Source organism: Lepisosteus oculatus, chromosome 10, assembly GCF_040954835.1.
Source record: "Lepisosteus oculatus isolate fLepOcu1 chromosome 10, fLepOcu1.hap2, whole genome shotgun sequence".
Lineage (NCBI taxonomy): Eukaryota > Metazoa > Chordata > Actinopteri > Semionotiformes > Lepisosteidae > Lepisosteus > Lepisosteus oculatus.
In genome coordinates this window covers 27,439,788-27,457,560 of record NC_090705.1, presented here as the reverse complement: position 1 = coordinate 27,457,560, position 17,773 = coordinate 27,439,788, and positions in this window count along the sequence as shown.

Genomic DNA, 17,773 nt, shown 5'->3' with positions numbered 1-17,773 from the left:
GCTCTTCTGAGCCTTGCTGTTACAAGTAGATTCAGTTGCCTGAAAAAACGCGTTTATTTCGGGCTTAAAAACACGTTTTGAAAAGTGTGATGTTACTGCCCCATAACTTACATGGGGTTGACCAAACTTGCAGAAACATGTTTATTTCTGCTGAAAAACACGTTTTGACACTTTCTGTACACTGGGGTTAAGGGCTGAGTGTGTGGGCTCTTCTGAGCCTTGCTGTTACAAGGAGATTCAGTTGTCTGAAAAAACGCGTTTATTTCGGGCTGAAAAACACGTTTTGAAAAGTGTGATGTTACTGCCCCATAACTTACATGGGGTTGACCAAACTTGCAGAAACATGTTTATTTCTGCTGAAAAACACGTTTTGACACTTTCTGTACACTGGGGTTAAGGGCTGAGTGTGTGGGCTCTTCTGAGCCTTGCTGTTACATGGAGATTCAGTTGTCTGAAAAAACGCGTTTATTTCGGGCTGAAAAACACGTTTTGAAAAGTGTGATGTTACTGCCCCATAACTTACATGGGGTTGACCAAACTTGCAGAAACATGTTTATTTCTGCTGAAAAACACGTTTTGACACTTTCTGTACACTGGGGTTAAGGGCTGATTGTGTGGGCTCTTCTGAGCCTTGCTGTTACAAGGAGATTCAGTTGTCTGAAAAAACGCGTTTATTTCGGGCTGAAAAACACGTTTTGAAAAGTGTGATGTTACTGCCCCATAACTTACATGGGGTTGACCAAACTTGCAGAAACATGTTTATTTCTGCTGAAAAACACGTTTTGACCCTTTCTGCACACTGGGGTTAAGGGCTGAGTGTGTGGGCTCTTCTGAGCCTTGCTGTTACAAGTAGATTCAGTTGCCTGAAAAAACGCGTTTATTTCGGGCTGAAAAACACGTTTTGAAAAGTGTTCTGTTACTGCCCCATAACTTACATGGGGTTGACCAAACTTGCAGAAACATGTTTATTTCTGCTGAAAAACACGTTTTGACACTTTCTGTACACTGGGGTTAAGGGCTGAGTGTGTGGGCTCTTCTGAGCCTTGCTGTTACAAGGAGATTCAGTTGTCTGAAAAAACGCGTTTATTTCGGGCTGAAAAACACGTTTTGAAAAGTGTGATGTTACTGCCCCATAACTTACATGGGGTTGACCAAACTTGCAGAAACATGTTTATTTCTGCTGAAAAACACGTTTTGACCCTTTCTGCACACTGGGGTTAAGGGCTGAGTGTGTGGGCTCTTCTGAGCCTTGCTGTTACAAGTAGATTCAGTTGCCTGAAAAAACGCGTTTATTTCGGGCTGAAAAACACGTTTTGAAAAGTGTGATGTTACTGCCCCATAACTTACATGGGGTTGACCAAACTTGCAGAAACATGTTTATTTCTGCTGAAAAACACGTTTTGACACTTTCTGTACACTGGGGTTAAGGGCTGAATGTGTGGGCTCTTCTGAGCCTTGCTGTTACAAGGAGATTCAGTTGTCTGAAAAAACGCGTTTATTTCGGGCTGAAAAACACGTTTTGAAAAGTGTGATGTTACTGCCCCATAACTTACATGGGGTTGACCAAACTTGCAGAAACATGTTTATTTCTGCTGAAAAACAAGTTTTGACACTTTCTGTACACTGGGGTTAAGGGCTGAGTGTGTGGACTCTTCTGAGCCTTGCTGTTACAAGGAGATTCAGTTGTCTGAAAAAACGCGTTTATTTCGGGCTGAAAAACACGTTTTGAAAAGTGTGATGTTACTGCCCCATAACTTACATGGGGTTGACCAAACTTGCAGAAACATGTTTATTTCTGCTGAAAAACACGTTTTGACACTTTCTGTACACTGGGGTTAAGGGCTGAGTGTGTGGGCTCTTCTGAGCCTTGCTGTTACAAGGAGATTCAGTTGTCTGAAAAAACGCGTTTATTTCGGGCTGAAAAACACGTTTTGAAAAGTGTGATGTTACTGCTCCATAACTTACATGGGGTTGACCAAACTTGCAGAAACATGTTTATTTCTGCTGAAAAACACGTTTTGACACTTTCTGTACACTGGGGTTAAGGGCTGAGTGTGTGGGCTCTTCTGAGCCTTGCTGTTACAAGGAGATTCGGTTGCCTGAAAAAACGCGTTTATTTCGGGCTGAAAAACACGTTTTGAAAAGTGTTCTGTTACTGCCCCATAACTTACATGGGGTTGACCAAACTTGCAGAAACATGTTTATTTCTGCTGAAAAACACGTTTTGACACTTTCTGTACACTGGGGTTAAGGGCTGAGTGTGTGGGCTCTTCTGAGCCTTGCTGTTACAAGGAGATTCAGTTGTCTGAAAAAACGCGTTTATTTCGGGCTGAAAAACACGTTTTGAAAAGTGTGATGTTACTGCCCCATAACTTACATGGGGTTGACCAAACTTGCAGAAACATGTTTATTTCTGCTGAAAAACACGTTTTGACCCTTTCTGCACACTGGGGTTAAGGGCTGAGTGTGTGGGCTCTTCTGAGCCTTGCTGTTACATGGAGATTCAGTTGCCTGAAAAAACGCGTTTATTTCGGGCTGAAAAACACGTTTTGAAAAGTGTGATGTTACTGCCCCATAACTTACATGGGGTTGACCAAACTTGCAGAAACATGTTTATTTCTGCTGAAAAACACGTTTTGACACTTTCTGTACACTGGGGTTAAGGGCTGAGTGTGTGGGCTCTTCTGAGCCTTGCTGTTACAAGGAGATTCAGTTGTCTGAAAAAACGCGTTTATTTCGGGCTGAAAAACACGTTTTGAAAAGTGTGATGTTACTGCCCCATAACTTACATGGGGTTGACCAAACTTGCAGAAACATGTTTATTTCTGCTGAAAAACACGTATTGACACTTTCTGTACACTGGGGTTAAGGGCTGAGTGTGTGGGCTCTTCTGAGCCTTGCTGTTACATGGAGATTCAGTTGTCTGAAAAAACGCGTTTATTTCGGGCTGAAAAACACGTTTTGAAAAGTGTGATGTTACTGCACCATAACTTACATGGGGTTGACCAAACTTGCAGAAACATGTTTATTTCTGCTGAAAAACACGTTTTGACACTTTCTGTACACTAGGGTTAAGGGCTGAGTGTGTGGGCTCTTCTGAGCCTTGCTGTTACAAGGAGATTCAGTTGTCTGAAAAAACGCGTTTATTTCGGGCTGAAAAACACGTTTTGAAAAGTGTGATGTTACTGCCCCATAACTTACATGGGGTTGACCAAACTTGCAGAAACATGTTTATTTCTGCTGAAAAACACGTTTTGACCCTTTCTGCACAATGGGGTTAAGGGCTGAGTGTGTGGGCTCTTCTGAGCCTTGCTGTTACAAGTAGATTCAGTTGCCTGAAAAAACGCGTTTATTTCGGGCTGAAAAACACGTTTTGAAAAGTGTGATGTTACTGCCCCATAACTTACATGGGGTTGACCAAACTTGCAGAAACATGTTTATTTCTGCTGAAAAACACGTTTTGACACTTTCTGTACACTGGGGTTAAGGGCTGAGTGTGTGGGCTCTTCTGAGCCTTGCTGTTACAAGGAGATTCAGTTGTCTGAAAAAACGCGTTTATTTCGGGCTGAAAAACACGTTTTGAAAAGTGTGATGTTACTGCCCCATAACTTACATGGGGTTGACCAAACTTGCAGAAACATGTTTATTTCTGCTGAAAAACACGTTTTGACCCTTTCTGCACACTGGTGTTAAGGGCTGAGTGTGTGGGCTCTTCTGAGCCTTGCTGTTACAAGTAGATTCAGTTGCCTGAAAAAACGCGTTTATTTCGGGCTGAAAAACACGTTTTGAAAAGTGTTCTGTTACTGCCCCATAACTTACATGGGGTTGACCAAACTTGCAGAAACATGTTTATTTCTGCTGAAAAACACGTTTTGACACTTTCTGTACACTGGGGTTAAGGGCTGAGTGTGTGGGCTCTTCTGAGCCTTGCTGTTACATGGAGATTCAGTTGTCTGAAAAAACGCGTTTATTTCGGGCTGAAAAACACGTTTTGAAAAGTGTGATGTTACTGCCCCATAACTTACATGGGGTTGACCAAACTTGCAGAAACATGTTTATTTCTGCTGAAAAACACGTTTTGACACTTTCTGTACACTGGGGTTAAGGGCTGAGTGTGTGGGCTCTTCTGAGCCTTGCTGTTACAAGGAGATTCAGTTGTCTGAAAAAACGCGTTTATTTCGGGCTGAAAAACACGTTTTGAAAAGTGTGATGTTACTGCCCCATAACTTACATGGGGTTGACCAAACTTGCAGAAACATGTTTATTTCTGCTGAAAAACACGTTTTGACACTTTCTGTACACTGGGGTTAAGGGCTGAGTGTGTGGGCTCTTCTGAGCCTTGCTGTTACATGGAGATTCAGTTGTCTGAAAAAACGCGTTTATTTCGGGCTGAAAAACACGTTTTGAAAAGTGTGATGTTACTGCACCATAACTTACATGGGGTTGACCAAACTTGCAGAAACATGTTTATTTCTGCTGAAAAACACGTTTTGACACTTTCTGTACACTGGGGTTAAGGGCTGAGTGTGTGGGCTCTTCTGAGCCTTGCTGTTACAAGGAGATTCAGTTGTCTGAAAAAACGCGTTTATTTCGGGCTGAAAAACACGTTTTGAAAAGTGTGATGTTACTGCCCCATAACTTACATGGGGTTGACCAAACTTGCAGAAACATGTTTATTTCTGCTGAAAAACACGTTTTGACCCTTTCTGCACACTGGGGTTAAGGGCTGAGTGTGTGGGCTCTTCTGAGCCTTGCTGTTACAAGTAGATTCAGTTGCCTGAAAAAACGCGTTTATTTCGGGCTGAAAAACACGTTTTGAAAAGTGTGATGTTACTGCCCCATAACTTACATGGGGTTGACCAAACTTGCAGAAACATGTTTATTTCTGCTGAAAAACACGTTTTGACACTTTCTGTACACTGGGGTTAAGGGCTGAGTGTGTGGGCTCTTCTGAGCCTTGCTGTTACAAGGAGATTCAGTTGTCTGAAAAAACGCGTTTATTTCGGGCTGAAAAACACGTTTTGAAAAGTGTGATGTTACTGCCCCTTAACTTACATGGGGTTGACCAAACTTGCAGAAACATGTTTATTTCTGCTGAAAAACACGTTTTGACCCTTTCTGCACAATGGGGTTAAGGGCTGAGTGTGTGGGCACTTCTGAGCCTTGCTGTTACAAGTAGATTCAGTTGTCTGAAAAAACGCGTTTATTTCGGGCTGAAAAACACGTTTTGAAAAGTGTGATGTTACTGCCCCATAACTTACATGGGGTTGACCAAACTTGCAGAAACATGTTTATTTCTGCTGAAAAACACGTTTTGACCCTTTCTGCACACTGGGGTTAAGGGCTGAGTGTGTGGGCTCTTCTGAGCCTTGCTGTTACAAGTAGATTCAGTTGCCTGAAAAAACGCGTTTATTTCGGGATGAAAAACACGTTTTGAAAAGTGTGATGTTACTGCCCCATAACTTACATGGGGTTGACCAAACTTGCAGAAACATGTTTATTTCTGCTGAAAAACACGTTTTGACACTTTCTGTACACTGGGGTTAAGGGCTGAGTGTGTGGGCTCTTCTGAGCCTTGCTGTTACAAGGAGATTCAGTTGTCTGAAAAAACGCGTTTATTTCGGGCTGAAAAACACGTTTTGAAAAGTGTGATGTTACTGCCCCATAACTTACATGGGGTTGACCAAACTTGCAGAAACATGTTTATTTCTGCTGAAAAACACGTTTTGACACTTTCTGTACACTGGGGTTAAGGGCTGAGTGTGTGGGCTCTTCTGAGCCTTGCTGTTACATGGAGATTCAGTTGTCTGAAAAAACGCGTTTATTTCGGGCTGAAAAACACGTTTTGAAAAGTGTGATGTTACTGCCCCATAACTTACATGGGGTTGACCAAACTTGCAGAAACATGTTTATTTCTGCTGAAAAACACGTTTTGACACTTTCTGTACACTGGGGTTAAGGGCTGAGTGTGTGGGCTCTTCTGAGCCTTGCTGTTACAAGGAGATTCAGTTGTCTGAAAAAACGCGTTTATTTCGGGCTGAAAAACACGTTTTGAAAAGTGTGATGTTACTGCCCCATAACTTACATGGGGTTGACCAAACTTGCAGAAACATGTTTATTTCTGCTGAAAAACACGTTTTGACACTTTCTGTACACTGGGGTTAAGGGCTGAGTGTGTGGGCTCTTCTGAGCCTTGCTGTTACATGGAGATTCAGTTGTCTGAAAAAACGCGTTTATTTCGGGCTGAAAAACACGTTTTGAAAAGTGTGATGTTACTGCACCATAACTTACATGGGGTTGACCAAACTTGCAGAAACATGTTTATTTCTGCTGAAAAACACGTTTTGACACTTTCTGTACACTGGGGTTAAGGGCTGAGTGTGTGGGCTCTTCTGAGCCTTGCTGTTACAAGGAGATTCAGTTGTCTGAAAAAACGCGTTTATTTCGGGCTGAAAAACACGTTTTGAAAAGTGTGATGTTACTGCCCCATAACTTACATGGGGTTGACCAAACTTGCAGAAACATGTTTATTTCTGCTGAAAAACACGTTTTGACCCTTTCTGCACAATGGGGTTAAGGGCTGAGTGTGTGGGCTCTTCTGAGCCTTGCTGTTACAAGTAGATTCAGTTGCCTGAAAAAACGCGTTTATTTCGGGCTGAAAAACACGTTTTGAAAAGTGTGATGTTACTGCCCCATAACTTACATGGGGTTGACCAAACTTGCAGAAACATGTTTATTTCTGCTGAAAAACACGTTTTGACACTTTCTGTACACTGGGGTTAAGGGCTGAGTGTGTGGGCTCTTCTGAGCCTTGCTGTTACAAGGAGATTCAGTTGTCTGAAAAAACGCGTTTATTTCGGGCTGAAAAACACGTTTTGAAAAGTGTGATGTTACTGCCCCATAACTTACATGGGGTTGACCAAACTTGCAGAAACATGTTTATTTCTGCTGAAAAACACGTTTTGACCCTTTCTGCACACTGGGGTTAAGGGCTGAGTGTGTGGGCTCTTCTGAGCCTTGCTGTTACAAGTAGATTCAGTTGCCTGAAAAAACGCGTTTATTTCGGGCTGAAAAACACGTTTTGAAAAGTGTTCTGTTACTGCCCCATAACTTACATGGGGTTGACCAAACTTGCAGAAACATGTTTATTTCTGCTGAAAAACACGTTTTGACACTTTCTGTACACTGGGGTTAAGGGCTGAGTGTGTGGGCTCTTCTGAGCCTTGCTGTTACAAGGAGATTCAGTTGTCTGAAAAAACGCGTTTATTTCGGGCTGAAAAAACACGTTTTGAAAAGTGTGATGTTACTGCCCCATAACTTACATGGGGTTGACCAAACTTGCAGAAACATGTTTATTTCTGCTGAAAAACACGTTTTGACCCTTTCTGCACACTGGGGTTAAGGGCTGAGTGTGTGGGCTCTTCTGAGCCTTGCTGTTACAAGTAGATTCAGTTGCCTGAAAAAACGCGTTTATTTCGGGCTGAAAAACACGTTTTGAAAAGTGTGATGTTACTGCCCCATAACTTACATGGGGTTGACCAAACTTGCAGAAACATGTTTATTTCTGCTGAAAAACACGTTTTGACACTTTCTGTACACTGGGGTTAAGGGCTGAGTGTGTGGGCTCTTCTGAGCCTTGCTGTTACAAGGAGATTCAGTTGTCTGAAAAAACGCGTTTATTTCGGGCTGAAAAACACGTTTTGAAAAGTGTGATGTTACTGCCCCTTAACTTACATGGGGTTGACCAAACTTGCAGAAACATGTTTATTTCTGCTGAAAAACACGTTTTGACCCTTTCTGCACAATGGGGTTAAGGGCTGAGTGTGTGGGCACTTCTGAGCCTTGCTGTTACAAGTAGATTCAGTTGTCTGAAAAAACGCGTTTATTTCGGGCTGAAAAACACGTTTTGAAAAGTGTGATGTTACTGCCCCATAACTTACATGGGGTTGACCAAACTTGCAGAAACATGTTTATTTCTGCTGAAAAACACGTTTTGACCCTTTCTGCACACTGGGGTTAAGGGCTGAGTGTGTGGGCTCTTCTGAGCCTTGCTGTTACAAGTAGATTCAGTTGCCTGAAAAAACGCGTTTATTTCGGGCTGAAAAACACGTTTTGAAAAGTGTGATGTTACTGCCCCATAACTTACATGGGGTTGACCAAACTTGCAGAAACATGTTTATTTCTGCTGAAAAACACGTTTTGACACTTTCTGTACACTGGGGTTAAGGGCTGAGTGTGTGGGCTCTTCTGAGCCTTGCTGTTACAAGGAGATTCAGTTGTCTGAAAAAACGCGTTTATTTCGGGCTGAAAAACACGTTTTGAAAAGTGTGATGTTACTGCCCCATAACTTACATGGGGTTGACCAAACTTGCAGAAACATGTTTATTTCTGCTGAAAAACACGTTTTGACACTTTCTGTACACTGGGGTTAAGGGCTGAGTGTGTGGGCTCTTCTGAGCCTTGCTGTTACATGGAGATTCAGTTGTCTGAAAAAACGCGTTTATTTCGGGCTGAAAAACACGTTTTGAAAAGTGTGATGTTACTGCCCCATAACTTACATGGGGTTGACCAAACTTGCAGAAACATGTTTATTTCTGCTGAAAAACACGTTTTGACACTTTCTGTACACTGGGGTTAAGGGCTGAGTGTGTGGGCTCTTCTGAGCCTTGCTGTTACAAGGAGATTCAGTTGTCTGAAAAAACGCGTTTATTTCGGGCTGAAAAACACGTTTTGAAAAGTGTGATGTTACTGCCCCATAACTTACATGGGGTTGACCAAACTTGCAGAAACATGTTTATTTCTGCTGAAAAACACGTTTTGACACTTTCTGTACACTGGGGTTAAGGGCTGAGTGTGTGGGCTCTTCTGAGCCTTGCTGTTACATGGAGATTCAGTTGTCTGAAAAACGCGTTTATTTCGGGCTGAAAAACACGTTTTGAAAAGTGTGATGTTACTGCCCCATAACTTACATGGGGTTGACCAAACTTGCAGAAACATGTTTATTTCTGCTGAAAAACACGTTTTGACACTTTCTGTACACTGGGGTTAAGGGCTGAGTGTGTGGGCTCTTCTGAGCCTTGCTGTTACAAGGAGATTCAGTTGTCTGAAAAAACGCGTTTATTTCGGGCTGAAAAACACGTTTTGAAAAGTGTGATGTTACTGCCCCATAACTTACATGGGGTTGACCAAACTTGCAGAAACATGTTTATTTCTGCTGAAAAACACGTTTTGACACTTTCTGTACACTGGGGTTAAGGGCTGAGTGTGTGGGCTCTTCTGAGCCTTGCTGTTACAAGGAGATTCAGTTGTCTGAAAAAACGCGTTTATTTCGGGCTGAAAAACACGTTTTGAAAAGTGTGATGTTACTGCCCCATAACTTACATGGGGTTGACCAAACTTGCAGAAACATGTTTATTTCTGCTGAAAAACACGTTTTGACACTTTCTGTACACTGGGGGTAAGGGCTGAGTGTGTGGGCTCTTCTGAGCCTTGCTGTTACAAGGAGATTCAGTTGTCTGAAAAAACGCGTTTATTTCGGGCTGAAAAACACGTTTTGAAAAGTGTGATGTTACTGCCCCATAACTTACATGGGGTTGACCAAACTTGCAGAAACATGTTTATTTCTGCTGAAAAACACGTTTTGACCCTTTCTGCACACTGGGGTTAAGGGCTGAGTGTGTGGGCTCTTCTGAGCCTTGCTGTTACAAGTAGATTCAGTTGCCTGAAAAAACGCGTTTATTTCGGGCTGAAAAACACGTTTTGAAAAGTGTGATGTTACTGCCCCATAACTTACATGGGGTTGACCAAACTTGCAGAAACATGTTTATTTCTGCTGAAAAACACGTTTTGACACTTTCTGTACACTGGGGTTAAGGGCTGAGTGTGTGGGCTCTTCTGAGCCTTGCTGTTACAAGGAGATTCAGTTGTCTGAAAAAACGCGTTTATTTCGGGCTGAAAAACACGTTTTGAAAAGTGTGATGTTACTGCCCCATAACTTACATGGGGTTGACCAAACTTGCAGAAACATGTTTATTTCTGCTGAAAAACACGTTTTGACCCTTTCTGCACACTGGGGTTAAGGGCTGAGTGTGTGGGCTCTTCTGAGCCTTGCTGTTACAAGTAGATTCAGTTGCCTGAAAAAACGCGTTTATTTCGGGCTGAAAAACACGTTTGAAAAGTGTGATGTTACTGCCCCATAACTTACATGGGGTTGACCAAACTTGCAGAAACATGTTTATTTCTGCTGAAAAACACGTTTTGACACTTTCTGTACACTGGGGTTAAGGGCTGAGTGTGTGGGCTCTTCTGAGCCTTGCTGTTACAAGGAGATTCAGTTGTCTGAAAAAACGCGTTTATTTCGGGCTGAAAAACACGTTTTGAAAAGTGTGATGTTACTGCCCCTTAACTTACATGGGGTTGACCAAACTTGCAGAAACATGTTTATTTCTGCTGAAAAACACGTTTTGACCCTTTCTGCACAATGGGGTTAAGGGCTGAGTGTGTGGGCACTTCTGAGCCTTGCTGTTACAAGTAGATTCAGTTGTCTGAAAAAACGCGTTTATTTCGGGCTGAAAAACACGTTTTGAAAAGTGTGATGTTACTGCCCCATAACTTACATGGGGTTGACCAAACTTGCAGAAACATGTTTATTTCTGCTGAAAAACACGTTTTGACCCTTTCTGCACACTGGGGTTAAGGGCTGAGTGTGTGGGCTCTTCTGAGCCTTGCTGTTACAAGTAGATTCAGTTGCCTGAAAAAACGCGTTTATTTCGGGCTGAAAACACGTTTTGAAAAAGTGTGATGTTACTGCCCCATAACTTACATGGGGTTGACCAAACTTGCAGAAACATGTTTATTTCTGCTGAAAAACACGTTTTGACACTTTCTGTACACTGGGGTTAAGGGCTGAGTGTGTGGGCTCTTCTGAGCCTTGCTGTTACAAGGAGATTCAGTTGTCTGAAAAAACGCGTTTATTTCGGGCTGAAAAACACGTTTTGAAAAGTGTGATGTTACTGCCCCATAACTTACATGGGGTTGACCAAACTTGCAGAAACATGTTTATTTCTGCTGAAAAAACACGTTTTGACCCTTTCTGCACACTGGGGTTAAGGGCTGAGTGTGTGGGCTCTTCTGAGCCTTGCTGTTACAAGTAGATTCAGTTGCCTGAAAAAACGCGTTTATTTCGGGCTGAAAAACACGTTTTGAAAAGTGTGATGTTACTGCCCCATAACTTACATGGGGTTGACCAAACTTGCAGAAACATGTTTATTTCTGCTGAAAAACACGTTTTGACACTTTCTGTACACTGGGGTTAAGGGCTGAGTGTGTGGGCTCTTCTGAGCCTTGCTGTTACAAGGAGATTCAGTTGTCTGAAAAAACGCGTTTATTTCGGGCTGAAAAACACGTTTTGAAAAGTGTGATGTTACTGCCCCATAACTTACATGGGGTTGACCAAACTTGCAGAAACATGTTTATTTCTGCTGAAAAACACGTTTTGACCCTTTCTGCACAATGGGGTTAAGGGCTGAGTGTGTGGGCTCTTCTGAGCCTTGCTGTTACAAGTAGATTCAGTTGCCTGAAAAAACGCGTTTATTTCGGGCTGAAAAACACGTTTTGAAAAGTGTGATGTTACTGCCCCATAACTTACATGGGGTTGACCAAACTTGCAGAAACATGTTTATTTCTGCTGAAAAACACGTTTTGACACTTTCTGTACACTGGGGTTAAGGGCTGAGTGTGTGGGCTCTTCTGAGCCTTGCTGTTACAAGGAGATTCAGTTGTCTGAAAAAACGCGTTTATTTCGGGCTGAAAAACACGTTTTGAAAAGTGTGATGTTACTGCCCCATAACTTACATGGGGTTGACCAAACTTGCAGAAACATGTTTATTTCTGCTGAAAAACACGTTTTGACACTTTCTGTACACTGGGGTTAAGGGCTGAGTGTGTGGGCTCTTCTGAGCCTTGCTGTTACAAGGAGATTCAGTTGTCTGAAAAAACGCGTTTATTTCGGGCTGAAAAACACGTTTTGAAAAGTGTGATGTTACTGCCCCATAACTTACATGGGGTTGACCAAACTTGCAGAGACATGTTTATTTTCTGCTGAAAAACACGTTTTGACCCTTTCTGCACACTGGGGTTAAGGGCTGAGTGTGTGGGCTCTTCTGAGCCTTGCTGTTACAAGTAGATTCAGTTGCCTGAAAAAACGCGTTTATTTCGGGCTGAAAAACACGTTTTGAAAAGTGTGATGTTACTGCCCCATAACTTACATGAGGTTGACCAAACTTGCAGAAACATGTTTATTTCTGCTGAAAAACACGTTTTGACACTTTCTGTACACTGGGGTTAAGGGCTGAGTGTGTGGGCTCTTCTGAGCCTTGCTGTTACAAGGAGATTCAGTTGTCTGAAAAAACGCGTTTATTTCGGGCTGAAAAACACGTTTTGAAAAGTGTGATGTTACTGCCCCATAACTTACATGGGGTTGACCAAACTTGCAGAAACATGTTTATTTCTGCTGAAAAACACGTTTTGACCCTTTCTGCACAATGGGGTTAAGGGCTGAGTGTGTGGGCTCTTCTGAGCCTTGCTGTTACAAGGAGATTCAGTTGTCTGAAAAAACGCGTTTATTTCGGGCTGAAAAACACGTTTTGAAAAGTGTGATGTTACTGCCCCATAACTTACATGGGGTTGACCAAACTTGCAGAACATGTTTATTTCTGCTGAAAAACACGTTTTGACCCTTTCTGCACACTGGGGTTAAGGGCTGAGTGTGTGGGCTCTTCTGAGCCTTGCTGTTACAAGTAGATTCAGTTGCCTGAAAAAACGCGTTTATTTCGGGCTGAAAAAACACGTTTTGAAAAGTGTGATGTTACTGCCCCATAACTTACATGGGGTTGACCAAACTTGCAGAAACATATTTATTTCTGCTGAAAAACACGTTTTTGACACTTTCTGTACACTGGGGTTAAGGGCTGAGTGTGTGGGCTCTTCTGAGCCTTGCTGTTACAAGGAGATTCAGTTGTCTGAAAAAACGCGTTTATTTCGGGCTGAAAAACACGTTTTGAAAAGTGTGATGTTACTGCCCCATAACTTACATGGGGTTGACCAAACTTGCAGAAACATGTTTATTTCTGCTGAAAAACACGTTTTGACCCTTTCTGCACAATGGGGTTAAGGGCTGAGTGTGTGGGCTCTTCTGAGCCTTGCTGTTACAAGTAGATTCAGTTGCCTGAAAAAACGCGTTTATTTCGGGCTGAAAAACACGTTTTGAAAAGTGTGATGTTACTGCCCCATAACTTACATGGGTTGACCAAACTTGCAGAAACATGTTTATTTCTGCTGAAAAACACGTTTTGACCCTTTCTGCACACTGGGGTTAAGGGCTGAGTGTGTGGGCTCTTCTGAGCCTTGCTGTTACAAGTAGATTCAGTTGCCTGAAAAAACGCGTTTATTTCGGGCTGAAAAACACGTTTTGAAAAGTGTGATGTTACTGCCCCATAACTTACATGGGGTTGACCAAACTTGCAGAAACATGTTTATTTCTGCTGAAAAACACGTTTTGACACTTTCTGTACACTGGGGTTAAGGGCTGAGTGTGTGGGCTCTTCTGAGCCTTGCTGTTACAAGGAGATTCAGTTGTCTGAAAAAACGCGTTTATTTCGGGCTGAAAAACACGTTTTGAAAAGTGTGATGTTACTGCCCCATAACTTACATGGGGTTGACCCAAACTTGCAGAAACATGTTTATTTCTGCTGAAAAACACGTTTTGACCCTTTCTGCACACTGGGGTTAAGGGCTGAGTGTGTGGGCTCTTCTGAGCCTTGCTGTTACAAGTAGATTCAGTTGCCTGAAAAAACGCGTTTATTTCGGGCTGAAAAACACGTTTTGAAAAGTGTGATGTTACTGCCCCATAACTTACATGGGGTTGACCAAACTTGCAGAAACATGTTTATTTCTGCTGAAAAACACGTTTTGACACTTTCTGTACACTGGGGTTAAGGGCTGAGTGTGTGGGCTCTTCTGAGCCTTGCTGTTACAAGGAGATTCAGTTGTCTGAAAAAACGCGTTTATTTCGGGCTGAAAAACACGTTTTGAAAAGTGTGATGTTACTGCCCCATAACTTACATGGGGTTGACCAAACTTGCAGAAACATGTTTATTTCTGCTGAAAAACACGTTTTGACCCTTTCTGCACACTGGGGTTAAGGGCTGAGTGTGTGGGCTCTTCTGAGCCTTGCTGTTACAAGTAGATTCAGTTGCCTGAAAAAACGCGTTTATTTCGGGCTGAAAAACACGTTTTGAAAAGTGTGATGTTACTGCCCCATAACTTAACATGGGGTTGACCAAACTTGCAGAAACATGTTTATTTCTGCTGAAAAACACGTTTTGACACTTTCTGTACACTGGGGTTAAGGGCTGAGTGTGTGGGCTCTTCTGAGCCTTGCTGTTACAAGGAGATTCAGTTGTCTGAAAAAACGCGTTTATTTTCGGGCTGAAAAACACGTTTTGAAAAGTGTGATGTTACTGCCCCATAACTTACATGGGGTTGACCAAACTTGCAGAAACATGTTTATTTTCTGCTGAAAAACACGTTTTGACCCTTTCTGCACACTGGGGTTAAGGGCTGAGTGTGTGGGCTCTTCTGAGCCTTGCTGTTACAAGTAGATTCAGTTGCCTGAAAAAACGCGTTTATTTCGGGCTGAAAAACACGTTTTGAAAAGTGTGATGTTACTGCCCCATAACTTACATGGGGTTGACCAAACTTGCAGAAACATGTTTATTTCTGCTGAAAAACACGTTTTGACACTTTCTGTACACTGGGGTTAAGGGCTGAGTGTGTGGGCTCTTCTGAGCCTTGCTGTTACAAGGAGATTCAGTTGTCTGAAAAAACGCGTTTATTTCGGGCTGAAAAACACGTTTTGAAAAGTGTGATGTTACTGCCCCATAACTTACATGGGGTTGACCAAACTTGCAGAAACATGTTTATTTCTGCTGAAAAACACGTTTTGACCCTTTCTGCACACTGGGGTTAAGGGCTGAGTGTGTGGGCTCTTCTGAGCCTTGCTGTTACAAGTAGATTCAGTTGCCTGAAAAAACGCGTTTATTTCGGGCTGAAAAACACGTTTTGAAAAGTGTGATGTTACTGCCCCATAACTTACATGGGGTTGACCAAACTTGCAGAAACATGTTTATTTCTGCTGAAAAACACGTTTTGACACTTTCTGTACACTGGGGTTAAGGGCTGAGTGTGTGGGCTCTTCTGAGCCTTGCTGTTACAAGGAGATTCAGTTGTCTGAAAAAACGCGTTTATTTCGGGCTGAAAAACACGTTTTGAAAAGTGTGATGTTACTGCCCCATAACTTACATGGGGTTGACCAAACTTGCAGAAACATGTTTATTTCTGCTGAAAAACACGTTTTGACACTTTCTGTACACTGGGGTTAAGGGCTGAGTGTGTGGGCTCTTCTGAGCCTTGCTGTTACAAGTAGATTCAGTTGCCTGAAAAAACGCGTTTATTTCGGGCTGAAAAACACGTTTTGAAAAGTGTGATAATACTGCCCCATAACTTACATGGGGTTGACCAAACTTGCAGAAACATGTTTATTTCTGCTGAAAAACACGTTTTGACACTTTCTGTACACTGGGGTTAAGGGCTGAGTGTGTGGGCTCTTCTGAGCCTTGCTGTTGCAAGGAGATTCAGTTGTCTGAAAAACGCGTTTATTTCGGGCTGAAAAACACGTTTTGAAAAGTGTGATGTTACTGCCCCATAACTTACATGGGGTTGACCAAACTTGCAGAAACATGTTTATTTCTGCTGAAAAACACGTTTTGACCCTTTCTGCTCACTGGGGTTAAGGGCTGAGTGTGTGGGCTCTTCTGAGCCTTGCTGTTACAAGTAGATTCAGTTGCCTGAAAAAACGCGTTTATTTCGGGCTGAAAAACACGTTTTGAAAAGTGTGATGTTACTGCCCCATAACTTACATGGGGTTGACCAAACTTGCAGAAACATGTTTATTTCTGCTGAAAAACACGTTTTGACACTTTCTGTACACTGGGGTTAAGGGCTGAGTGTGTGGGCTCTTCTGAGCCTTGCTGTTACAAGGAGATTCAGTTGTCTGAAAAAAACGCGTTTATTTCGGGCTGAAAAACACGTTTTGAAAAGTGTGATGTTACTGCCCCATAACTTACATGGGGTTGACCAAACTTGCAGAAACATGTTTATTTCTGCTGAAAAACACGTTTTGACCCTTTCTGCTACACTGGGGTTAAGGGCTGAGTGTGTGGGCTCTTCTGAGCCTTGCTGTTACAAGTAGATTCAGTTGCCTGAAAAAACGCGTTTATTTCGGGCTGAAAAACACGTTTTGAAAAGTGTGATGTTACTGCCCCATAACTTACATGGGGTTGACCAAACTTGCAGAAACATGTTTATTTCTGCTGAAAAACACGTTTTGACACTTTCTGTACACTGGGGTTAAGGGCTGAGTGTGTGGGCTCTTCTGAGCCTTGCTGTTACAAGTAGATTCAGTTGCCTGAAAAAACGCGTTTATTTCGGGCTGAAAAACACGTTTTGAAAAGTGTGATGTTACTGCCCCATAACTTACATGGGGTTGACCAAACTTGCAGAAACATGTTTATTTCTGCTGAAAAACACGTTTTGACACTTTCTGTACACTGGGGTTAAGGGCTGAGTGTGTGGGCTCTTCTGAGCCTTGCTGTTACAAGGAGATTCAGTTGTCTGAAAAAACGCGTTTCTTTCGGGCTGAAAAACACGTTTTGAAAAGTGTGATGTTACTGCCCCATAACTTACATGGGGTTGACCAAACTTGCAGAAACATGTTTATTTCTGCTGAAAAACACGTTTTGACACTTTCTGTACACTGGGGTAAGGGCTGAGTGTGTGGGCTCTTCTGAGCCTTGCTGTTACAAGGAGATTCAGTTGTCTGAAAAAACGCGTTTATTTCGGGCTGAAAAACACGTTTTGAAAAGTGTTCTGTTACTGCCCCATAACTTACATGGGGTTGACCAAACTTGCAGAAACATGTTTATTTCTGCTGAAAAACACGTTTTGACACTTTCTGTACACTGGGGTTAAGGGCTGAGTGTGTGGGCTCTTCTGAGCCTTGCTGTTACAAGGAGATTCAGTTGTCTGAAAAAACGCGTTTATTTCGGGCTGAAAAACACGTTTTGAAAAGTGTGATGTTACTGCCCCATAACTTACATGGGGTTGACCAAACTTGCAGAAACATGTTTATTTCTGCTGAAAAACACGTTTTGACCCTTTCTGCACACTGGGGTTAAGGGCTGAGTGTGTGGGCTCTTCTGAGCCTTGCTGTTACAAGTAGATTCAGTTGCCTGAAAAAACGCGTTTATTTCGGGCTGAAAAACACGTTTTGAAAAGTGTGATGTTACTGCCCCATAACTTACATGGGGTTGACCAAACTTGCAGAAACATGTTTATTTCTGCTGAAAAACACGTTTTGACACTTTCTGTACACTGGGGTTAAGGGCTGAGTGTGTGGGCTCTTCTGAGCCTTGCTGTTACAAGGAGATTCAGTTGTCTGAAAAAACGCGTTTATTTCGGGCTGAAAAACACGTTTTGAAAAGTGTGATGTTACTGCCCCATAACTTACATGGGGTTGACCAAACTTGCAGAAACATGTTTATTTCTGCTGAAAAACACGTTTTGACCCTTTCTGCACACTGGGGTTAAGGGCTGAGTGTGTGGGCTCTTCTGAGCCTTGCTGTTACAAGTAGATTCAGTTGCCTGAAAAAACGCG